This window comes from Phyllobates terribilis, unplaced genomic scaffold, assembly GCF_046119375.1.
Source record: "Phyllobates terribilis strain yellow unplaced genomic scaffold, ASM4611937v1 Scaffold_8__6_contigs__length_399053987, whole genome shotgun sequence".
NCBI lineage: Eukaryota > Metazoa > Chordata > Amphibia > Anura > Dendrobatidae > Phyllobates > Phyllobates terribilis.
This window is the reverse complement of record NW_027362768.1, coordinates 187,178,201-187,204,275: the sequence shown is the minus strand read 5'-3', so window position 1 is coordinate 187,204,275 and position 26,075 is coordinate 187,178,201.

The following is a 26,075-nucleotide window of genomic DNA, read 5'->3' as shown; positions in this document are numbered from 1 at the left end:
GATGGGGCCGTAGCCAAGGTGAAAATGTGCCACAACTAACAGCCACATCTTCTCGCTCCCACTTCTTGACCAAATTACTAGGGAAGCACAGAACAACACCAGTATTGCGAACTGATCAGTGTGAACAGGTAATACTTCCAGTTACCTGGGCACCACCACCTCCGGCCTGTCTTCCACACGGTCGACTCTTAGTAGCGTGAGTCTCGACTGCATACTCCGCCTCACCCTGATGCTCCTTCCTCCCACCATGCTGAGTGTCGTCAGACAGCAACTGATCCCACACTTGGACACTCTGGTCCATTTCCAGATTTGTGCCCTTCGCCTGCTCCGCTTGAAGTGGTGGAAGAGGAGATCCCATGTAGCGATGCCCAAATATTTGACCAGCCACGGCCACAGGAAGTCAACGCTGGCAATTTGTCACAAGAGGTGGACGAAGACGAAACACAATTGACAGGAAGTGAGGAGGAGGATCGTGGTGTGCAAGTGGAAGAGGAGGAGGTGGTGGATGATCTAGTAACTGACCCAACGTGGCAGGAGTACATGCAGAGTGAGGCCAGCAGCACACAGGGGAGGGAGGCAGAGTACCCCAACAGGCAGGAAGAAGCAGTGTGGTGGCCGCAGACAGAAGGCAGGCAACAGTTCCCCGTAACACCAACACGAGGGACGTTGCCAGTACAACCAGTAGGTCTTCCAGAATCTGGAATTTTTTTAAAGACTCTGCTGATAACCCAAAAAAGGCCATTTGTACCACCTACCATGCCAGCATCAGCAGGGGTGACAAAACTACCAGCCTGACCACCACCAGCATGATCAGGCACATAGCAGCAAAGCACCCGACTTTGTGGGGCGAAACCCAGGGTCCACGACCAGTGTCAGCGGGTGTCACCACTGCTTCTTCCGCTGTTGTGCGTGCAATAGAACCCCCTGTTGTGTGTGCAAGGCAATACCCTGTCAATACTGCATGCAAAGATGCCCCCTCCTCTCAGTCTTCACTTGTTATGGCAGTTTCTCAAGAAACAGCATCAACGTCCACGTCCACGTCCCACCGCAGCGTTCAATTGTCCATATCCCAGACCTTTGAACGAAAGCGGAAATTCGCAGCTAACGCCCCACAGGCCACAGTCCTAAATTCGCACATTTCACGACTGCTTGCGTTGGAAATGCTGCCTTTTAGGCTGGTGTAGACGGAATCCTTCCGCAATCTTATGGCGGTGGCTGTCCCTCAGTACTCAGTCCCCAGTCAACACTATTTTGCCCGGTGTGCCATCCCCGCACTACACAAGCACGTGTCCCAAAACATCTGCCGTGCCCTCAACAACGCAGTTACTGGGAGAGTCCACCTGACAACGGACACGTGGACAAGTGCTTGTGGCCAGGGACGGTACATCTCCCTGATGGCACACTGGGTAAACATAGTGGAAGCCGGGACCCAGTCAGACCTTGGGACGGAACACATCCTCCCCACACCGAGGATTGCGGGCCCTATGTCAGTCAGAGTTGCCCCCTCAGTGTACAGCTTCTGCGCATCCTCCTCCTCCTCCTCATGTTCAGCCTCCATCTCAGATATCACCACATCAGTTACAAGCTGGAAGCACTGCAGTACTGCCTCCGCCAAGTGGCAACAGGCTGTGCTGAAGCTCATAAGCTTAGGTGATAAACCTCACACTGCTTGTGAGTTGTGGACAGCTGTGAAAGAGCAGGCAGATCTGTGGCTGAGACCGCTGAACCTACATCCAGGCATGGTCGTGTATGACAATGGCCGTAACCTGGTGGCGGCTCTGAGGCGAGGCGAGATCACACACGTACCATGCCTGGCTCATGTGCTTAACCTCGTGGTTCAGCGGTTTCTTAAATCGTACCCCGAGTTGCCAGATCTGCTCGTCAAAGTACGCCGCCTGTCAGCTCATTTTCGCAAGTCGGCTACAGCTTCCGCCGCCCTTGCTGTGTTGCAGCAGCGTTTGCAGCTTCCGTCACACCGACTGGTGTGTGATGTCCCCACACGTTGGAACTCTACTCTCCACATGTTGCAAAGGATTTGTGAGCAGAAGAGAACAGTTGTGGAGTACCAGCTGCAGCATGGCCGTCGATATTCAGGTCAGACTCCACACATAAGACCTCAGGAGTGAACCTGGATGTCTGACATATGTACCATCTTGACAAACTTTGAGGAGTCCACCCAGATGGTGAGTGGCGATGACGCCATCATTAGCGTCAGCATCCCACTTGTCTGTCTTTTGTAACGCTCTCTGCAGAAAATTAAAGAGGAGGCATTGCAGCCAGAGTATGATGAGATGGATCAAGAAACTGTAATGGGCGATTACACACAGCCCAGCCTCATCTCATCCCAATGTGCATTGGGGGACAATGAGGGAGAGGAGGAGGAGGAGGAGGAGGAAAAACAGGAGCTGGTATCATGAGCTGTAGACGGTAGTACCTGTACAACTGTCATACCGTCGGTTCAGTGTGGGTGGCCTGAGGACGGGGAGGGGGGGGAGGAGGAGGAGGAGAGCATGGTCAGTCATCATCTTGGTGAGGACACGGAAGTCTTGTCCGTTACCAGTCTGGCACACATGGCTGACTTTATGTTACGCTGCCTTAACCGTGACCCTCGCATTGTCAAAATGTTGGGTAACAGTCATTACTGGTTGGTGACACTTTTAGACCCCCTCTACAAGGAGAACTTTCACTCTCTTATTCCTGAGGTGGAGAGGTCTACAAAAATGGGGCAGTACCAGAAGGCCCTTGCTGCAGAACTATTAAAAAAATTCCCATCTGAACACGCCAGCGGCAGAGGTCACAGTTTGTTGCCCAACCAAGGCGTACACGCAAGAGAGACGCAACTCCAATCCAGCAGTGGCAGGGGAACACTGTCAACGTTCTGGGACAGTTTTCTGAGACCCGCCCAGCTTACAGGCCATGAGGCGCGGGGTACTCTCACAAGGAGTGGAAAGTTTCAAAAGATGGTGAGGGAGTACCTTGCCGACCGTACCAGCGTCCTCCGTGATTCCTCTATGCCTTTTAATTATTGGGGATCCAAGCTGAACACTTGGAATGAACTCGCTCTGTATTCCTTGGAGGTCCTGGCCTGCCCTGCTGCTAGCGTGTTATCGGAGCGTGTATTTAGTGCCGCTGGGGGAATTATAACTGATAAGCTCACTCGCCTGTCAACTGACAGTGCTGACAAGCTGACCCTTATCAAAATGAACAAGGGCTGGATTGGGCAAGACTTCTCATCACCACCAAATGACAGCAAAGTAACATAAAGTCAAATCCACTGTGTTTTTTTGGGAGGTGTATTCACATGCACCGCTTCACACCCACACATTGGTATTCGCTTCCTCATTTTGGCTGTTTTACGTTCTTCTCCTTATCCTCAGCCTCCACCACCACTATACCACCAGGGTGACCGTGGTCCGTGTTGCCATTATTGAAAGTTCCTCCGTCCTTATTTTTGTCAGCTTTTGCTTGGAAGGCATAAGCAAAGACTGTGGGAGACCCACTCCCCAATAATGGGAATAATATTTTTAAGATGCTGTACTGCATGGCTCTTGTAAGAGGCATTGCAAGTTCCTCCATCCTAATTTTTGGCAGCTTTTGCTTGGAAGGCATAAGCAAATACTATGGGAGATCCACTCCCCAATCATGGGAATAATGTTTGTAATATGCTGTACTGCATGGCTCTTGTAAGGGGCATTGCAAGCTCCTCCGTCCTAATTTTTGGCACCTTTTGCTTGGAAGGCATAAGCAAAGACTATGGGAGACACACTCCCCAATCATGGGAATAATGTTTGTAATATGCTGTACTGCATGGCTCTTGTAAGGGGCATTGCAAGCTCCTCCGTCCTAATTTTTGGCACCTTTTGCTTGGAAGGCATAAGCAAAGACTATGGGAGACACACTCCCCAATAATGGGAATAATGTTTGTAATATGCTGTACTGCATGGCTCTTGTAAGGGGCATTGCAAGTTCCTCCATGCTAATTTTTGGCAGCTTTTGCTTGGAAGGCATAAGCAAATACTATGGGAGACCCACTCCCCAATCATCGGAATAATGTTTGTAATATGCTGTACTCCATGGCTCTTATAAGGGGCATTGCAAGTTCCTCCATCCTAATTTTTGGCAGCTTTTGCTTGGAAGGCATAAGCAAATACTATGGGAGACCCACTCCCCAATAATGGGAATAATGTTTTTAAGATGCTGTACTGTATGGCTCTTGTAAGGGCCATTAAAAGCATCTTGTTAAGCTACTGCGACCTCCACCACTTTTCCGAGGGGCATTAAAAGCGTTTTATTAAGCTACTGTGACCTCCACCACTTTTCCGAGGGGCATTAAAAGCGTCTTGTTAAGCTACTGTGACCTCCACCACTTTTCCGAGGGGCATTAAAAGCGTCTTGTTAAGCTACTGGGACCTCCACGTCTCTTCTGAGGGGCATTAAAAGCATCTTGTTAAGCTACTGGGACCTCCACGTCTCTTCTGAGGGGCATTAAAAGTGTCTTGTTAAGCTACTGTGACCTTGACGTCTCTTCTGAGGGGTATTAAAAGCGTCTTGTTAAGCTACTGGGACCTCCACCACTTTTCTCAGGGGCATTAAAAGCGTCTTGTTAAGCTACTGGGACTTCCACATCTCTTCTGAGGTGCATTAAAAACGTTTTGTTAAGCTACTGGGACCTCCACGTCTCTTCTGAGGGGCATTAAAAGTGTCTTGTTAAGCTACTGGGACCTCCACCACTTTTCCGAGGGGCATTAAATCCATCTTATTAAGCTACTGGGACCTCCACGTCTCTTCTGAGTGGCATTAGAAGCGTCTTGTTAAACCACTCTGAACTCCACAGCTCTTCCAAGGGGCATTGAAATGTTGTTTTTAATTAACTCTAACCTCCACGACTCTTCGAACGGGCATTGCATTTCCTCCTAATTTTTGGCAGCTTTTGCTTGGAAGGCATAAGCAAAGACTATGGGAGACCCACTCCCCAATAATGGGAATAATGTTCGCAATATGCTGTACTGATTGGCTCTTGTAAGGGGCATTGCAAGTTCCTCTGTCCTAATTTTTGGCAGCTTTTGCTTGGAAGGCATAAGCAAAGACTATGGGAGACACACTCCCCAATAATGGGAATAATGTTTGTAATATGCTGTACTGTATGGCCCTTGTAAGGGGCATTAAAACCATCTTGTTAAGCTACTGCCAACTCCACCCCTTTTCCCAGGGGCATTAAAACCGTCTTGTTAAGCTACTGTGACCTCCACGTCTATTCCAAGGGGCATTCAAACCATCTTGCTAAGCTACTGGGACCTCCACGTCTCTTCTGAGGGGCATTAAAAGCGTCTTGTTAAGCTACTGGGACCTCCACATCTCTTCTGAGGGGCATTAAAAGCGCCTTGTTAAGCTACTGTGACCTCCACGTCTCTTCTGAGGGGCACTAAAAGCGTCTTGTTAAGCTACTGGGACCTCCACCACTTTTCCGAGGGGCATTAGAAGAGTCTTGTTAAGCTACTGGGACTTCCACATCTCTTCTGAGGGGCATTAAAAGCGTTTTGTTAAGCTACTGGGACCTCCACGTCTCTTCTGAGGGGCATTAAAAGCGTCTTGTTAAGCTACTGGGACCTCCACGTCTCTTCTGAGTGGCATTAAAAGCATCTTGTTAAACCACTCTGAACTCCACAGCTCTTCCAAGGGGCATTAAAATGTTGTTTTTAATTAACTCTAACCTCCACGACTCTTCGAACGGGCATTGCATTTCCTCCTAATTTTTGGCAGCTTTTGCTTGGAAAGCATAAGCAAAGACTATGGGAGACCCACTCCCCAATAATGGGAATAATGTTTGTAATATGCTGTACTGCATGGCTCTTGTAAGGGGCATTGCAATTTCCTCTGTCCTAATTTTTGGCAGCTTTTGCTTGGAAGGCATAAGCAAATACTATGGGAGACCCACTCTCCAATAATGGGAATAATGTTTGTAATATGCTGTACTGTATGGCTCTTGTAAGGGGCATTAAAACCATCTTGTTAAGCTACTGCGACCTCCACCACTTTTCCGAGGGGCATTAAAAACGTCTTGTTAAGGTACTGTGACCTCCACGTCTATTCCAAGGGGCATTCAAACCGTCTTGTTAAGCTACTGGGACCTCCACGTCTTTTCGAGGGGCATTAAAACCGTCTTGTTAAGCTACTGTGACCTCCACGTCTCTTCAAAGGGGCATTAAAAGCGTCTTCTTAAGCCACTCTGAACTCCACAGCTTTTCCAAGGGGCATTGAAATGTTGTTTTTAATTACCTCTAACCTCCACGACTCTTCCAACGGGCATTGCATTTCCTCCTCATTTTAGTCAGCTTTTGCTTTTCAATGAAAAGGCGAAAACTAAGGGAGACCCACTCCCCAATAATGGGTAGAAGGTTTTTAGTACGCTGTAATCCACATCTGTTTCAAGGGGCATTGCAGTTCCTCATAATTTTTGGAAAGCCTTCCACTCACTGCTTAGGCCAACAGTGTACAGGAGACCCAGTTGCTATAAATGGAAAAAACGGTTTAGTTAAGGCCCTCTGACCTCCATGTCATTTCCAAGGGGCATTGGAGTGCCTCAAAATTTTTGGTAGGCATTGCACTCACTGTATGCCCTATAACTGTGTAGCCGAACTGCTCATTTTGTTACAGAAACATATCCTACAAGACATATGTGGTTGACTGGATATTGATGTGAATGGTCCCTGTTCCTCCTGCTCTTTCTCCTTTGCCACTACCTCATCCATCATTTATCACCTGAAGCTTTGTTTTAACGGGAGTCAAAGGACTGGGATAGCAGCAGGAAAACATCCAGCAATCCTCGGAGGAGGTAGGATATGCGCCAAAAAGCTGACCACCTCATGCCTAGCCGCTACCACATACATGCCCCTGCATTCCAAGAAAACAAAGCAGATGCTAACTTCCATCATCATCATCATCATGGTCCTCACCTTGGCACTCTCAACTCCCCTGATGGAGAAGCCAGGACCCACCGGAGGAGTCTGGTTCTCTGGTGGGCTCTTCCAAAGCTGCCCTAAAGCAGGCCGGGCTAAGAAAAGTGTGTGGGGGGATGTTCCAAGGAGAAATAGGGGCTGGGGACCGAGTGTGGACACCCGGCCACCGGGCGGCGGGGACTGAGTATGGATACCAGGCCGCCAACGCATCCATGACGTTGTGGCCAGTTTCCGCCTCCACATGCCTAAAAGGCCCAATTTCAAGTGCAAGCAAGCAGTATGGTATTGCAGCCTGGGGGTGGGTGGGTGGGTGGCAGGCTGCATACTTGCGCTTGCATTGCAAGGAATGGGAGAGGTACAATTGAACACTGCCCTGGGACAAGGACTTGAACGGGGATACATGCAAGTCTGCAATGACAGGTGCAGGGTGGGAGGCATCTTCACATGTACCATGAACAGGGGTTTGGCATGCACACACTACAGCGGAATAGGCTGTCCTTCCCACTAAATGCACTGGGGAGGGCACAGGTAATGTTTTGGTATGCACGCTTAATCTTATGTTTAAGGCACACCGGGACAAATAGGGGCGGCTGGGGACTGAGTATGGATACCTCGCTGCCGAAGCAGCCATGAGGGTAGTGGCCAGCTTCGGCCTCCTCCAAACTAAAAGGCCCCATTTCAAGTGCAAGCTAGCAGTATGGCATTGCAGCGTAGGGGTGGGTGGGTGGCAAGCTGCACACTTATGCTTGCATTCCAAGAAAACAAAGCAGATGCTAACTTCTATCATCATCATCATGGTCCTCACCTTGGCACTCTCAACTCCCCTGATGGAGAAGCCAGGGCCCACCGGAGGAGTCTGGTTCTCTGGTGGGCTCGTCCAATGCTGCCCTAAAGCAGGCCGGGCTAAGAAAAGTGTGTGGGGGGGATGTTCCAAGGAGAAATAGGGGCGGCTGGGGACCGTGTGTGGACACCCGGCCGCCGGGCGACTGGGGACTGAGTATGGATACCAGGCCGCCAACGCAGCCATGACGTGGTGGCCAGATTCCGCCTCCACATGCCTAAAAGGCCCAATTTCAAGTGCAAGCAAGCAGTATGGTATTGCAGCCTGGGGGTGGGTGGGTGGCAGGCTGCATACTTGCGCTTGCATTGCAAGGAATGGGGGAGGTACAATTGAACACTGCCCTGGAACAAGAACTTGCACGGGGATAGTTGCAAGTCTGCATCTTCTGATGCGGCAAGGATGACTTCTGATGGGCACACTTTTAGGCAGTGACCTGGGTGTCAGAGATGCTTCAAGGGGTCTTCCCCATGCTGTTCCCATGTCTTTTCAGCACTGTATGTATGTGTCACACAGCACATGGCCAGATAAGGTTTTAAAATGTTAAAATGACATTTTCCGGTAAATGCATGTGTAACGGTGGAAAGCAATACAAAAGTGCAAAAACGCATAAAAAATGCTACTTGTGAACATAGCCCAAGGTGTGGAGGAGTATTTTTTGGGGGGTTATTTATTTTACCTTATACACAAGTCTTTACCCTGGAAAGGAACATCCTTAACATATTTCACAGGAAAGCAGTTTCAGTTTCGTTTTTGAACGTTTTATTGTGAGCCCTTAAACGTGGCTTAATACCTCTGACCACGTGTTGACAGCAGTGACCTGGGGGTCAGAAATGCTTCCTGGGGCGATCCCCATGCTGTCCCCATGTCATTTGAGCACTTTCACTATCGTTTTGGGCACTTGTTAGGCTTTTAAATTACTGCCGGGGGTGCCGCTGCAAAAATGCTCGGGTCTCCCATAGACTAACATAGGGCTCGTTGCTCGGGTCGAGCACCCTAGTATCACAGTGAGCTCGGCCCGAGCTTCGAGCACCCGAGCATTTTAGTGCTCGCTCAACACTAATCAAGATTAAAAATGTGGTACTCAGTAATGGTAATTTTTTTTCAGACCAAGCAGAGGGAAAAAATTATGGAATCACTCAATTCTAAGGAAAAAATTATGGAATCATGAAAAACAAACACACAAAAGAACACTCCAATACATCACTAGTATTTTGTTGCGCCACCTCTGGCTTTAATAACAGCTTGCAGTCTCTGAGGCATGGACTTATTGAGTAACAAACAGTACTATTCATCAATCTGGCTCCAACTTTCTCTGATTGCTGTTGCCAGATCAGCTTTGCAGGTTGGAGCCTTGTCATGGACCATTTTCTTCAACTTCCACCAAAGATTTTCAATTGGATTGAGATCCGGACTATTTGCAGGCCATGACATTGACCTTATGTGTCTTCTTTCAAGGAATGTTTTCACAGTTTTTGCTCTATGGCAGGATGCATTTGTGTCACCCTGGCCTGGATGCCACAAAATGTAATAAAGCTGTGTCTGAGAGCAAGGGGGAGGTTCTCTAGTCAGGGGAACATTAGCATGCAGTATCTCCTGTCTCAGGCCAGTAGGGGGAGCAGGCTGCCCCTATAAAAGCTGGTGCTGGGGGCAGGGTTAGAGAGAGCTGGACAACCTGTCTCAGGATTCAGGTCCCAGAGCAGAGAGGGACAGTTGTATTGCACCTAAGAGGAAGTGTGGCAGGAGGAGAGCCACAAGCCAGAGACAAGAGGCGAAGAGAGCCTGTCTTGGCAGATAACAGACTTAGTTTACCAGACTTTGGTGTCTGAGGCTGGGAGGATTCCACATTCTCCAGCAGATAACCAGTCCGCAGGGGACTGTATATTCCTTGGCCTAAGAAGCCTGGAGGCCCTGCCACCACAGAAGGGACCAGCAAAGCCGTACAAGGCTGGGAGCAGAAAGGAACCCACGTCGCAGGCCATACAGGCGAGAATACACGGAAAGCTCGGAAACGTGGGCTGTTACCCTATAACGAGGAGATAGCCAGAAGGAGCACAGAAAGCACGGTAGGCCTACACCCTCACCCTGACCAGGGCCAATTTCCCCGTTGCTCTCAGACATCCAGGTCCCCTCCTAGCTGGGACTGTTTGTGAGTCAATTTACCTGTTCTAGTAAAGACCCTGGACTGAAACCTGTTGTCTGCGTGCTCCTTGCTCCTCCAGCACTATCAGTACTGGGACTCTCACTACCATCACTCCCAACATCCATTATACTGCCCTGGGGCCGCACTCTTCCTGTGGGGAGTCACACTACCCTAGCTGCACACCTCATCAGCCCCAGCGGTCTGCATGCAGCGGCGGTTCCTAATAACCGCAATCCACGGGTGGCGTAGTCGGACATAATCATCAGCACATAACGGACTACTGTAGCGCCCCGAGGGTTCGGCCGCTACAGGGGTATTGCACCTTAATCCAGAGGTGTGATATTCCACTCCCGGGTAAGGATGGAGTATGGACCAGGGCTCAGTTAGCTGCATACAGCACACACACCCCATTTCCGAGGGACAGCTCAACGGTGCTCCCACTAGACAGAAGTGCAGGCACGACCGACTATGTCCCTGCCTGGAGTGGGGAGGGGGGTGGAACACCCAGTGCTGTAGGGGCAGATAGGGGTTGGTTCCTGAGCGTAGACAGGAGCTCATTGGTTGCTGGTCACCTGGGCTCATGGTCAGAGGGAGGTATAAAAGGTGGGCACCATCTTAGAACAGTGTTCAGTCTGTGAGGAGAGGAGAGCTGACAGGGAGCAGCAGCTCAGGCTGAGTGCTGCTCCAGAGGCAGGCCTAGAGAAGAGGCCGGAGCCTGAGAGGAGAAGGAGAAGTGGGCCTGGAGAAGAGGCCAAGGGAAGGAGGAGAAGACAGAACAGGAAAGAAGGAGAAGAGAGAGAGAAACAGAAGGGCTCAGGAACAAGAAGGTGGAAGGGACCCTAAGAACCCACGAGAATCCAGGGTGAAGGGTCAGGCAGATTAAGGGTACCGGATCCCAAGTTGGTGGAGGAGAAACAACCCTCAGCCAAAGACCGGTCGTCGTGATCATCTATTGGTGCGACACCTCATCAAACCTGCTAGGAAGGCACCATATAGGACAGCGGAGGACGGGGCCCACGTTTAACCGCACAAGTCCGCGGCAGCTGGACAAAAGTGGGTCACTGGTGAGGCAGGCCAGAGAAAGGATTAAAGGGGGTCCTGTGCCATGCTCCTGAACTGCCTGGGAGTTGACCGAGCCCCACACCTGGTGGACGCAGCACGGCTTGGGCAGTCACCGCCGGTACCAAGGTGACTAGGACCAGTAAAGAACTGTGAGTAAAGACCCTGGACTGTAACTTGTTGTCTGTGTGCTCCTTCGCGCCTCCAGCACTACCGGTACTGGGACTCTCACCATCATCACTCCCACCATCCACTACACTGCCCTGGGGCCGCACTCTTCCCGTGGGGAATCACACCATCCCAGCTGCACACGTCATCGGCCCCAGCGGACTGCCTTGCAGCGGCGGTTCCTAATAGCCGCAATCCACGGGTGGCGTAGTCGGACATTATCTAAAGCAAGTAGCAGACTACCATTGGTCTGACCACCCTGAGCCGCGGGACCGGGCCGCCACCACTACTCCCAGCGTCTCCCTATCGCCCGGATCCGCGTGTCCCACGGCTCAGGGGGCGAGTCAGCTTTGGCGTAGTCGGCAGGATCGTTACCCACCCGCCACAAGCGGGTATTGCGCGCCTGAAAAAAGACTGTTTTATTGTACGAAAGATGGCGCCCGCCCCAGAAGAACGAGCGCCATAATGTGCACGCCAAAAGACAACAGGAAGCCACCTCCCATCGTAGGCCAGGTCCCAGAATGGCGCCAAAGAAAGAGCACGCCCCCAACAGCCCTGAGCACGGCTGTGGAGATGTCCATCAAGGTGGGGGCGCTGCCCCTGAAAGTGATTGTCACCAAGTTGCCCTGGGACCACCCCCAATGGTGGGAAGAGAAGAAAACTGTGTGGCAGGGCGCGGTCTGGATCAGTCTGGCCAGGCCACACCTAAAGATAGAGACAGGAACCAGCTCCAGCGCCCTGGCGCGTGGCCTGCTGCAGGCCGAATCCCCATGCAGCTTCACGGAGCTGCTAGCACACCTCCCCAAGGAAGACCCCGAGTATGTGCGGGCTGCGCTGGAGGAGCTGGACCGGAGGATGGTCCGGGCGCAGCGGGACGTGATTGCCGGGTGGAAAGAAGAAATGGCCCGGCGGGCCGTGATCCTGCAGCAGGAGGCGCCGTCGACATCCAGCGGCACACCAGCCACCGAGGGCAGTGAAAGCAGAGCGGAGGCCGAGGACGACGCCGCGGAGGAGGCCGCGACAGCAGAGGCAGGTAATGGAGACGCCCCTACCCCGAACCCTGGGGCCGCCGACCTGCCCCTGCACCCTGTTGCGGAGCCCAACGTACCTGAACCCGCCATCGACACCGTGCCTCCACCGCTACCAACCGGTTCCCAGGCCATCGACACCACCAGCGAGCCCCGCCCCACGTCGTGCCCTCTGACCCCGGGCGTGATCAGCAGACCACAATCGCAGGCCCGGTCGCAAGGCCTAGCGCCCCCGTACGCCGCCCGTCGACGGGAGTTCTGCCGCCAACAGCTGGAGGTGTTCGAGAGGGAGCAGCGGGAGCGGCGCATGAAATAGGTGAAGCTGCAGGCCCAAAGTGCGGAGCAGAAGATGAAGGCCCGACGAGATCCCCGAGCTGCCCGCGGTCCCCGAGTCACCGGGACTGTCGTGAAATTTCACATGGAACATGGCTGCGGTTTCATCCGAGACCCTGAGACCATCAGCGATGTGTTCGTGACGAGGAGAGATGTGGAGAGCCACCTGCCGGAGGGTCATCGAGGGCGAGATCTGTTTCCAGGGGATGTGGTGTCTTACACCCGACACAAAGGCGTGAAGGGATGGTACGCCATCCACGTCCACAGAGTAGTAGAGGAGGAGGAGCAGCACTACTCGGACTCTGAGTACCAGGAGGGCCCGGACGGGCCTGAAGATCATGAGGAAGAAGGAGCATCAGGAGGACACCGTTACCAGTGAACGGTAAAGTGGAATTGTACATAGTTAACCGTCAGGGTACAGAGAATTGTGTGGGACTGTTTCAAATTGAGTGTGGTCCCCGTTGGGACTGATAAAGGACTGTGTGACTGTTGCCCTATCCCCTAAGTAACCAGGCTGAGGACTGTGAGCAGCCAATCCCCCTTTTATCAACCGGCCGAGGACTGGGAACGGCCAATCCCTTGTATATAGTTGCGCTTCCTAAAGCGCCCCTTACTGGTTTTATAAAAAAGACTGCAATGTCTACCTCAAGGCAAATTTGCTGGACTGTTGCACTTAGAAGAAGAAAGAACACCTGGTCGCAAGTTGCACTGCGGCCATGATCCAAGGATACAAGAATGTGTCTTATTTAAAAAATGTTTTATATGAAGAGTTTAATATGCTGCTAGAAAATGTTTTACATAATTTTGAGACCGTTTTATATGATAAGTGACAAAAGAGTTCCAGAAGTATTAGTATGTGTTTTATAATAGTGTGACAAGAAAAGAAAAGTGTGTCCCATAAAGGGAGTTGAATAATGTCGTCCGTTTCTAAATGTAAAAAGTTTTAAAAAGTTTTGCATGTCCTGTAATCGACTGTTTTTGCTCTTTTCCAGCCCGAGGACGTGCTGTGCTTTACCAGGGGGGAATGTAGCGCCCCGAAGGTTCGGCCGCTACAGGGGTATTGCACCTTAATCCAGAGGTGTGATATTCCACTTCCGGGTAAGGATGGAGTATGGACCAGGGCTCAGTTAGCTGCATACAGCACACTCACCCCATTTCCGAGGGACAGCTCAACGGTGCTCCCACTAGACAGAAGTGCAGGCACGACCGACTATGTCCCTGCCTGGAGTGGGGAGGGGGGTGGAACACCCAGTGCTGTAGGGGCAGATAGGGGTTGGTTCCTGAGCGTAGACAGGAGCTCATTGGTTGCTGGTCACCTGGGCTCATGGTCAGAGGGAGGTATAAAAGGTGGGCACCATCTTAGAACAGTGTTCAGTCTGTGAGGAGAGGAGAGCTGACAGGGAGCAGCAGCTCAGGCTGAGTGCTGCTCCAGAGGCAGGCCTAGAGAAGAGGCCGGAGCCTGAGAGGAGAAGGAGAAGTGGGCCTGGAGAAGAGGCCAAGGGAAGGAGGAGAAGACAGAACAGGAAAGAAGGAGAAGAGAGAGAGAAACAGAAGGGCTCAGGAACAAGAAGGTGGAAGGGACCCTAAGAACCCACGAGAATCCAGGGTGAAGGGTCAGGCAGATTAAGGGTACCGGATCCCAAGTTGGTGGAGGAGAAACAACCCTCAGCCAAAGACCGGTCGTCGTGATCATCTATTGGTGCGACACCTCATCAAACCTGCTAGGAAGGCACCATATAGGACAGCGGAGGACGGGGCCCACGTTTAACCGCACAAGTCCGCGGCAGCTGGACAAAAGTGGGTCACTGGTGAGGCAGGCCAGAGAAAGGATTAAAGGGGGTCCTGTGCCATGCTCCTGAACTGCCTGGGAGTTGACCGAGCCCCACACCTGGTGGACGCAGCACGGCTTGGGCAGTCACCGCCGGTACCAAGGTGACTAGGACCAGTAAAGAACTGTGAGTAAAGACCCTGGACTGTAACTTGTTGTCTGTGTGCTCCTTCGCGCCTCCAGCACTACCGGTACTGGGACTCTCACCATCATCACTCCCACCATCCACTACACTGCCCTGGGGCCGCACTCTTCCCGTGGGGAGTCACACCATCCCAGCTGCACACGTCATCGGCCCCAGCGGACTGCCTTGCAGCGGCGGTTCCTAATAGCCGCAATCCACGGGTGGCGTAGTCGGACATTATCTAAAGCAAGTAGCAGACTACCATTGGTCTGACCACCCTGAGCCGCGGGACCGGGCCGCCACCACTACTCCCAGCGTCTCCCTATCGCCCGGATCCGCGTGTCCCACGGCTCAGGGGGCGAGTCAGCTTTGGCGTAGTCGGCAGGATCGTTACCCACCCGCCACAAGCGGGTATTGCGCGCCTGAAAAAAGACTGTTTTATTGTACGAAAGATGGCGCCCGCCCCAGAAGAACGAGCGCCATAATGTGCACGCCAAAAGACAACAGGAAGCCACCTCCCATCGTAGGCCAGGTCCCAGAATGGCGCCAAAGAAAGAGCACGCCCCCAACAGCCCTGAGCACGGCTGTGGAGATGTCCATCAAGGTGGGGGCGCTGCCCCTGAAAGTGATTGTCACCAAGTTGCCCTGGGACCACCCCCAATGGTGGGAAGAGAAGAAAACTGTGTGGCAGGGCGCGGTCTGGATCAGTCTGGCCAGGCCACACCTAAAGATAGAGACAGGAACCAGCTCCAGCGCCCTGGCGCGTGGCCTGCTGCAGGCCGAATCCCCATGCAGCTTCACGGAGCTGCTAGCACACCTCCCCAAGGAAGACCCCGAGTATGTGCGGGCTGCGCTGGAGGAGCTGGACCGGAGGATGGTCCGGGCGCAGCGGGACCTGATTGCCGGGTGGAAAGAAGAAATGGCCCGGCGGGCCGTGATCCTGCAGCAGGAGGCGCCGTCGACATCCAGCGGCACACCAGCCACCGAGGGCAGTGAAAGCAGAGCGGAGGCCGAGGACGACGCCGCGGAGGAGGCCGCGACAGCAGAGGCAGGTAATGGAGACGCCCCTACCCCGAACCCTGGGGCCGCCGACCTGCCCCTGCACCCTGTTGCGGAGCCCAACGTACCTGAACCCGCCATCGACACCGTGCCTCCACCGCTACCAACCGGTTCCCAGGCCATCGACACCACCAGCGAGCCCCGCCCCACGTCGTGCCCTCTGACCCCGGGCGTGATCAGCAGACCACAATCGCAGGCCCGGTTGCAAGGCCTAGCGCCCCCGTACGCCGCCCGTCGACGGGAGTTCTGCCGCCAACAGCTGGAGGTGTTCGAGAGGGAGCAGCGGGAGCGGCGCATGAAATAGGTGAAGCTGCAGGCCCAAAGTGCGGAGCAGAAGATGAAGGCCCGACGAGATCCCCGAGCTGCCCGCGGTCCCCGAGTCACCGGGACTGTCGTGAAATTTCACATGGAACATGGCTGCGGTTTCATCCGAGACCCTGAGACCATCAGCGATGTGTTCGTGACGAGGAGAGATGTGGAGAGCCACCTGCCGGAGGGTCATCGAGGGCGAGATCTGTTTCCAGGGGATGTGGTGTCTTACACCCGACACAAAGGCGTGAAGGGATGGTACGCCATCCACGTCCACAGAGTAGTAGAGGAGGAGGAGCAGCACTACTCGGACTCTGAGTACCAGGAGGGCCCGGACGGGCCTGAAGATCATGAGGAAGAAGGAGCATCAGGAGGACACCGTTACCAGTGAACGGTAAAGTGGAATTGTACATAGTTAACCGTCAGGGTACAGAGAATTGTGTGGGACTGTTTCAAATTGAGTGTGGTCCCCGTTGGGACTGATAAAGGACTGTGTGACTGTTGCCCTATCCCCTAAGTAACCAGGCTGAGGACTGTGAGCAGCCAATCCCCCTTTTATCAACCGGCCGAGGACTGGGAACGGCCAATCCCTTGTATATAGTTGCGCTTCCTAAAGCGCCCCTTACTGGTTTTATAAAAAAGACTGCAATGTCTACCTCAAGGCAAATTTGCTGGACTGTTGCACTTAGAAGAAGAAAGAACACCTGGTCGCAAGTTGCACTGCGGCCATGATCCAAGGATACAAGAATGTGTCTTATTTAAAAAATGTTTTATATGAAGAGTTTAATATGCTGCTAGAAAATGTTTTACATAATTTTGAGACCGTTTTATATGATAAGTGACAAAAGAGTTCCAGAAGTATTAGTATGTGTTTTATAATAGTGTGACAAGAAAAGAAAAGTGTGTCCCATAAAGGGAGTTGAATAATGTCGTCCGTTTCTAAATGTAAAAAGTTTTAAAAAGTTTTGCATGTCCTGTAATCGACTGTTTTTGCTCTTTTCCAGCCCGAGGACGTGCTGTGCTTTACCAGGGGGGAATGTAGCGCCCCGAAGGTTCGGCCGCTACAGGGGTATTGCACCTTAATCCAGAGGTGTGATATTCCACTTCCGGGTAAGGATGGAGTATGGACCAGGGCTCAGTTAGCTGCATACAGCACACTCACCCCATTTCCGAGGGACAGCTCAACGGTGCTCCCACTAGACAGAAGTGCAGGCACGACCGACTATGTCCCTGCCTGGAGTGGGGAGGGTGGTGGAACACCCAGTGCTGTAGGGGCAGATAGGGGTTGGTTCCTGAGCGTAGACAGGAGCTCATTGGTTGCTGGTCACCTGGGCTCATGGTCAGAGGGAGGTATAAAAGGTGGGCACCATCTTAGAACAGTGTTCAGTCTGTGAGGAGAGGAGAGCTGACAGGGAGCAGCAGCTCAGGCTGAGTGCTGCTCCAGAGGCAGGCCTAGAGAAGAGGCCGGAGCCTGAGAGGAGAAGGAGAAGTGGGCCTGGAGAAGAGGCCAAGGGAAGGAGGAGAAGACAGAACAGGAAAGAAGGAGAAGAGAGAGAGAAACAGAAGGGCTCAGGAACAAGAAGGTGGAAGGGACCCTAAGAACCCACGAGAATCCAGGGTGAAGGGTCAGGCAGATTAAGGGTACCGGATCCCAAGTTGGTGGAGGAGAAACTACCCTCAGCCAACGACCGGTCGTCGTGATCATCTATTGGTGCGACACCTCATCAAACCTGCTAGGAAGGCACCATATAGGACAGCGGAGGACGGGGCCCACGTTTAACCGCACAAGTCCGCGGCAGCTGGACAAAAGTGGGTCACTGGTGAGGCAGGCCAGAGAAAGGATTAAAGGGGGTCCTGTGCCATGCTCCTGAACTGCCTGGGAGTTGACCGAGCCTCACACCTGGTGGACGCAGCACGGCTTGGGCAGTCACCGCCGGTACCAAGGTGACTAGGACCAGTAAAGAACTGTGAGTAAAGACCCTGGACTGTAACTTGTTGTCTGTGTGCTCCTTCGTGCCTCCAGCACTACCGGTACTGGGACTCTCACCACCATCACTCCCACCATCCACTACACTGCCCTGGGGCCGCACTCTTCCCGTGGGGAGTCACACCATCCCAGCTGCACACGTCATCGGCCCCAGCGGACTGCCTTGCAGCGGCGGTTCCTAATAGCCGCAATCTACGGGTGGCGTAGTCGGACATAATCAATAGCACATAACGGACTGCCACTGGCCTGACCACCCTGAGCCACGGAACCGGGTTGCCACTACTACTCCCATCGTTCCCCCTATTGCCCGGATCCGAGTGCTCCACGGCCCAGGGGGCGAGTCACTACCACTGGCCTGACCACCCTGAGCCACGGAACCAGGTTGCAACTACTACCCCCACTGTTTCCCTATTGCCCGGATCCGAGTGCCCCACGGCCCAGGGGGCAAGTCACATTATCATGTTGAAAAATGATGTCATCATCCCCAAACATCCTTTCAATTGATGGGATAAGAAAACTGCCCAAAATATCAATGTAAGCTTGGGCATTTATTGCAGATGTAATGACAGCCATCTCCCCAGTGCCTTTACCTGACATGCAGCCCCATATCATCAATGACTGTGGAAATTTGCATGTTCTCTTCATGCAGTCATCTTTATAAATCTCATTGGAACGGCACCAAACAAAAGTTCCAGCATCATCACCTTGCCCAATGCAGATTCGCGATTCATCACTGAATATGACTTTCATCCAGTCATCCACAGTCCACGATTGCTTTTCCTTAGCTCATTGTAACCTTGTTCTTTTCTGTTTAGGTGTTAATGATGGCTTATGTTTAGCTTTTCTGTATGTAAATCCCATTTCCTTTAGGCGGTTTCTTACAGTTCGGTCACAAACATTGACTCCAGTTTCCTGCCATTCATTCCTCATTTGTTTTGTTGGTGCATTTCCTGTTTTGGAGACATATTGCTTTAAGTTTCCGGTCTTGATGCTTTGATGTCTTCCTTGGTCTACCAGTATGTTTGCCTTTAACAACCTTCCCATGTTGTTTGCATTTGGTCCAGATTTTAGACACAGCTGACTGTGAACAATCAACATCTTTTGCAACATTGTGTGATGATTTACCTTCTTTTAAGAGTTTGATAATCCTTTCCTTTGTTTCAATTGACATCTCTAGTGTTGGAGCCATGATTCATGTCAGTCCACTTGGTGCAACAGCTCTCCAAGGTGTGATCACTCCTTTTTAGATGCAGACTAACAAGCAGATCTAATTTGATGTAGGTGTTAGTTTTGGAAATGAAAATTTACAGGATGATTCCATAATTTTTTCCTCAGAATTTAGTGATTCTATAATTTTTTCCCTCGGCTTGGTCTGAAAAAAATTACCCTTACTGAGTACCACATGTTTAATCTTGATTTCTTTTAGTGTTTCTTAAAGCCCTAAAGTTGCCATTTGAAATGACTTTAGTTTTGTGCCATGTCTGTGATCTGCTTTTTTTCAACAACATTAAACAACTGAATGAACATCCTCCAAGCCCGGTGATTTCATAATTTTTGCCAGGGGTTGTATATATAGATTTTTTTTTACTCTTTATTCCCCCCTTTTTGTTTTTAAAATTAATTCACTGACGGTACGTTATCCATTCTAGATTGAAAAATATCCAGAAATCTGGGACAGGAACAGTGACGTCTACAAAGACAAACAGAAAAAGAAGGATGCTTGGCACGCTGTTTTGAGGGAAATCTATCCGCAGTGGGTGCACGTGGACACAGATGCCCGAGAGGAAATTAGTAAGTTTTGATTTTTGCATTTATTTGTCCAATATTTTTATATATATTTGTAATTTCATTTTTCTTGTTAATGGACAGGGAAACACAAGAAGATGACCTGGATAAATTTGCCTTGTCCATAGCTGGCCGCCTAAGATCCATGCCATGGGACAAACAGAACCTGTACATGACCGTAGCCAACGCTCTGGTCATGGCAATTGATGGGACATCAGCTATACCCTCGCCCCCAGCCCTCATTACTGGGATATTTAATCTTTTCAAGCCCATTGGGCCTCCACCACCACCAGCAGCTGCAACCCAGCGTTTTGGGCAGGTTGCAGCATACCGGCCTGAACCTTTTCAGCCGCAAGCCACTTACGGTCGCCAACCAGCCCCTGGAGCATCAGCGCTTCGTCAAGGACCATCTCCAAACAGCAGCTTGTCTCAGGAAAAGTTTCCTGGTTACGGCTATGACCCAGACTATCAGCAATTTTAGTTGAATTATTTGCCCCCTGTCATCATTTTTGGACCATAACAAATACAGACCTCACCTGTAGGTCGTTAGATACACCATTTTTTTAGAATGACACAATGCGCTAACAAACACCTTTTCTTATGGTCACCTATACCAGGCTTCAGGCGTAGGGGACTGTAAGAAAAGGTGTTTAGTTTTATATAATGAAACAGCCTACAGGTGCTGCCCGTATTTTATGGTCCAAAACTGATGACAGGTCTGGTCTGCCGTACACAATGTAACATTTGCATATTCAAAAGTTATGGGCAATGTTTGTCCGAAATTTTTCTTTAAAAGTTTGTTGTTTATTTTGTAAAAAAAATGTAAACAGTTGATATATATTATTTATAAAAAAAAAATATTTAAACTATTTGTGTTCATTTTACTTTTCAAGTGTATGCTTAGAGTATATGTGGTTGGGTTGGGTTATTATAACAGAAAAAGTTGTCCCCTGATCTGCGCTGACTTAAATTTTGCAAGTTATTCAGCTACTCTACGTGTGCTGTTGGCTGTATCCATGCGTTTTTAAATTATAACTATACTTGGATATTTTTTTGGACAACAAAGTTTGGGATGGATACTACTCTCAACATTGTTCTTTGCTAGTTCTGCTCTTAGCGCAAGAAAATTACAGTGATGAGTGATGACTTTAGCAGCCAGTACATGGGAAGAGTGTTCTAGTAGTAACACCAATTCCCAGGCACTGATAAGTGTGGGTGTTCACGCACACGTATTTGAAAAAAATCCACACGGACAACGATATCTCATGTGTTTTTAAATTTTTTTATTCTTAATTTTTACAGATGGGGACACACTACTAACCCCCTCATCATGGTCCCTGCTGGTGCTGATCACAGCGCTAGCAGAGAACCATGATGAGGGCAGCGTTCAGCACCGACTCCTGGGAATAGCGATTGTAGTGCTGACTCCCAGAAGTCCGTCCATGTGATCCAGGTGCAGCACACTTTTTTTTGCTAAGGTGCTGGAGATATCTGTACGTGTGAAACCGGCCATACAGTCAGTATTCCGCCAGTATTTTTCATCAACAGTGTGAGTCAAAACCAGGAGTGGATGATAAATGCATAATTGGTGAGGTGTTTCTATTTTAAAAGTTTCTCTTCATTGTTCCGCACGTGTTTTTTTCTCCAATTTGAAACAATAATGTGCAAAGACTGACAGAATAATTATTCTGGCTGTGGCAGCATATGTTGTTTATATATATTAAAAAAAACAACTACATATATACAGTACAGACCAAAAGTTTGGACACACCTTCTCATTTAAAGATTTTTCCGTATTTTCTTGACTATGAAAATTGTACATTCACACCAAAGGCATCAAAACTATGAATTAACACATGTGGAATTATATACTTAACAAAAAAGTGTGAAACAACTGAAAATATGTCTTATATTCTAGGTTCTTCAAAGTAGCCACCTTTTGCTTTGATGACTGCTTTGCACACTCTTGGCATTCTCTTGATGAGCTTCAAGAGGTAGTCACTGGAAATGGTCTTCCAACAATCTTGAAGGAGTTTCCAGAGATGCTTAGCACTTGTTGGCCCTTTTGCCTTCACTCTGCGGTCCAGCTCACCACAAACCATCTCGATTGGGTTCAGGTCTGGTGACTGTGGAGGCCAGGTCATCTGGCGTAGCACCCCATCACCCACCCCCTTAGTCAAATAGCCCTTACACAGCCTGGAGGTGTGTTTGGGGTCATTGTCCTGTTGAAAAATAAATGATGGTCCAACTAAACGCAAACCGGATGGAATAACATGCCGCTGCAAGATGCTGCGGTAGCCATGCTGGTTCAGTATGCCTTCAATTTTGAATAAATCCCCAACAGTGTCACCAGCAAAGCCCCCCCACACCATCACACCTCCTCCTCCATGCTTCACGGTGGGAACCAGGCATGTAGAGTCCATCCGTTCACCTTTTCTGCGTCGCACAAAGACACGGTGTTTGGAACCAAAGACCTCAAATTTGGACTCATCAGACCAAAGCACAGATTTCCACTGGTCTAATGTCCATTCCTTGTGTTCTTTAGCCCAAACAAGTCTCTTCTGCTTCTTGCCTGTCCTTAGCAGTGGTTTCCTAGCAGCTATTTTACCATGAAGGCCTGCTGCACAAAGTCTCCTCTTAACAGTTGTTGTAGAGATGTGTCTGCTGCTAGAACTCTGTGTGGCATTGACCTGGTCTCTAATCTGAGCTGCTGTTAACCTGTGATTTCTGAGGCTGGTGACTCGGATAAACTTATCCTCAGAAGCAGAGGTGACTCTTGGTCTTCCTTTCCTGGGGTGGTCCTCATGTGAGCCAGTTTCTTTGTAGCGCTTGATGGCTTTTGCAACTGCACTTTTGGACACTTTCAAAGTTTTCCCAATTTTTCGCACTGACTGACCTTCATTTCTTAAAGTAATGATGGCCATTCGTTTTTATTTACTTAGCTGCTTTTTTCTTGCCATAATACAAATTCTAACAGTCTATTCAGTAGGACTATCAGCTGTGTATCCACCTGACTTCTGCACAACACAACTGATGGTCCCAACCCCATTTATAAGGCAAGAAATCCCACTTATTAAACCTGACAGGGCACACCTGTGAAGTGAAAACCATTTCCGGTGACTACCTCTTGAAGCTCATCAAGAGAATGCCAAGAGTGTGCAAAGCAGTCATCAAAGCAAAAGGTGGCTACTCTGAAGAACCTAGAATATAAGACATATTATCAGTTGTTTCACACTTTTTTGTTAAGTATATAATTCCACATGTGGTAATTCATAGTTTTGATGCCTTCAGTGTGAATGTACAATTTTCATAGTCAGGAAAATACAGAAAAATCTTTAAATGAGAAGGTGTGTCCAAACTTTTGGTCTGTACTGTATATGCAAACATTCAACTTACCGCAAGGTGATGAGCAGCCTTTCCTCAGCAGAGATGGCCCGTCGCTTTATGGTGTCACTGTAGTCCAGGTCAGGAGAAATAAGGCTTAGCAGCCGATCAAACGCAGCAAAAGTCAGACGGCAAAACTGCTGAAATTTTTCTGGAAAACTGTAAAAAAAATAAAATAAAATTAGATGCACACGGATTAAAATATAAATTTTTAACATAGCATACCAACAAAAACTCATTAAAAAAATGGGTACACACGGGTGACAATATACTTTTTTCCCATGTGTCTTACCTCCTTAAATCCTGGTAAAGAACATTGAAGTGGCCCTTGTCCGCCCGCTTCTGCAAGATAGGGTGCACCCACATGTTTTTAGGTCTTCTTCTTCTCCTTAACCGCTCCTATGGAAGAATAATAGGTTAGTACACACTCCATAAAAATAATGTAACCCAAAAAAACATCTACTTTAAATGTATTACCTGCTCGCTGTGGTACTGCAGGAGATTTATGTGTGTGTGTGTTTGTTTCCCTTTTGTATCTTCAGGTTTCCACTCTTTTTTTATTCACAGGTTGCTACAATGCCAGTTTATTCCATATATCTCTAGACACTCAATAGTCATCATCGGTGGTAGATAGGATCTGATTATTAATCTAGAAATGGACCAAGTGGTACACTACTGGTCGAGGGGTATATTGATACATGTATAGCTATAATATTTATGCTGTATAGTTCTGCATTAGGGTCGCACATGTGATGTGTATTTTGAATGCACGACAGTTATACTCACATGCCCTTTTTAACATGTTATTCTGTATGTACCTTAATATACATGTTTGTTATACTTGTATGCAGGAGGCATTTGTTGCAAAAAAACAACAACCAACTTGTCATTTGTACTTGCAATCTTGTGATTAGCGGCTCACACAGAGGTGGAAACTTCCCATGTGCTCACACCTCCTCATTGAGGTTGTTGTTTGTTTTTAATTGGTTTTTAATGGTGCCCATATGTTCACCTAATAAACTTTGTATATACTTTTTGTCTATAACTCATGGTTTTATGGGCTACATTTATTGGTACTATAGAACTATTTTATGTTCCGGTGCTTCATATTGCACTATAGTAGGTTACAGTTCAGGAGGCTCTTTTACTTCTGCTCACCGGGCCCCATAGTATAATACTGCACTGTGCACCAGGGTACCGCCATCGGCGACGCACGTTTCTGCACTGGGAACTTTCCTGGAGCTCTATGGCCATCAAAACAGAACGGCCGCAGAGCTCCCTCCACTACTTCTGTGATGCGCTGGTGATGGCACCTAAGTGATGACGTCATTGCGTCGGCAACAGCATGTACACGCGCCAGGACACCAGTCCAGAAGTGGAGCTGTGGAGGTTATGGAAGTGGAGTTATGAAAAACTTTTTTTTTTTAATAAAATGAATTAATTTGGTACCCCCTACCCTCATTTATGATGAATTGAGGGTGGGGGATGGGGGACAGTAAATGATGTATTGAGGTGGGGGAGTGCAAATAATTATGAATTGGGGGTTGGGGAGAGCAAATGATGAATTAAGGGTGGGGACGGGGACAGAAAATTATGAATTGATGTGGGGGGACAGCAAATTATGAATTGGGGGATGGGGGAAAAACAAATTATGAATTGAGGGTGGGAGATGGGGACAGCAAATGATGTATTGAATCTGAGGAATGGGGGACAGCAAATGTTGGAGTTGGGGGACAGCAAATTATGTAAATTGAATGTTGGGGATGGGGAACAGTAAATGATGATGAATTGAGGGTGGGGTGGAAGAGAGGATATGACATAATGAATTGGGGCGGATGGGGGTGTGACACCCCAGGGGTCTGGTTGCCACAGTGATAGAGATATTACGTCTGAGAGCAGGTGGGAGGTCCTTTGGTCAGGGATCCTGTGCATGCCACACCTCCTGCCCAGTCTTGGGAGGGGAAGGACTTCCCCTATATAAACCCGGGGCTGAGGCAGAGTTAGTGAGAAAGAAGACAGAACAAGAGTAGAGAAGAGAAGCAGCATAGCAAGAAACATCAGGAGCTCTGTGGGGAGCAGTGTTACAACGAGTCAGGGGCTGGCAGCTACAGAGCTCGCCCTGACTGAGAAGATTTCTTACCGGACCCGGAGTCCGAGGCTGTGGGGACTAACTCCTACCCAGCAGCAGAAACCGTCCGGCAGAGGATTTCAGGTCCTCTGGCCCAGAAGCCCGAAGGCACGGTCACACGCGTGGGACCAGCACCGCCATCGTGGAGCGGAAGCCATTAGAAGGCCCCGAGTCACCGGCCATACGGGTGAGCACCACACGGTACACTCAGGGACGTGGGCTACTTATTCCCGCCTCTAGCAAGGTAGCCAGAAGAGTACAGTTAGTTGGGAAGGCCTACAACTCCGCCTGGCCAGGGGAGATCCCATCTGCTCAAGGACTGACCAGGCCCCTATCACTAGCAAGTACTCCGGGAGGGTCTATCTTTGTCACCAGTAAAGACCCTGAACTACACCGCACCGTCTCTGAGTGGTTCCTGCTACCCCCATCATCCACGTCGGCTGCCCTGAGGCCATACCCCTCCCGTTGGGGGTTATACCATCCACGCTGCACCATCCTTCCACCGGCCTCAGCGGTCTGCCCTGCAGCGGCAGCTCCATAGCTGCATTCAACGGGTGGCGTAGTCACCAACCATCTACTGCTAGTACATCGCCGCTCAGTTTGACTCCCTGGGCGCGGACCGGGTCGCCGCCACGAGACTACAACCCTCAAGAGATCCTCCGGTTAAGCTCCCGCGTGCGCAACGCAGCGCGACACAGGCCCAGGGGCGCGTCAACTTTGGTGTAGTCGGCAGGATTTCGTGCCCGCAACCACCGGGTACTGCGTGCCTGAAAAGCAAAGACTGTTCAAACTTACCAGTGGTGAAGATTCCCGCTATCCGTGGAGGTTTCCCGCCATCCGGCGCCATCTTCTACCTTCTTCCCGCCATCCGCGAAGTTTTCCCGCCATCCGGCGCCATCTTCGACCTTCTTCCCGCCATCCGTGGAGTTTTCCCGCCATTGGACGC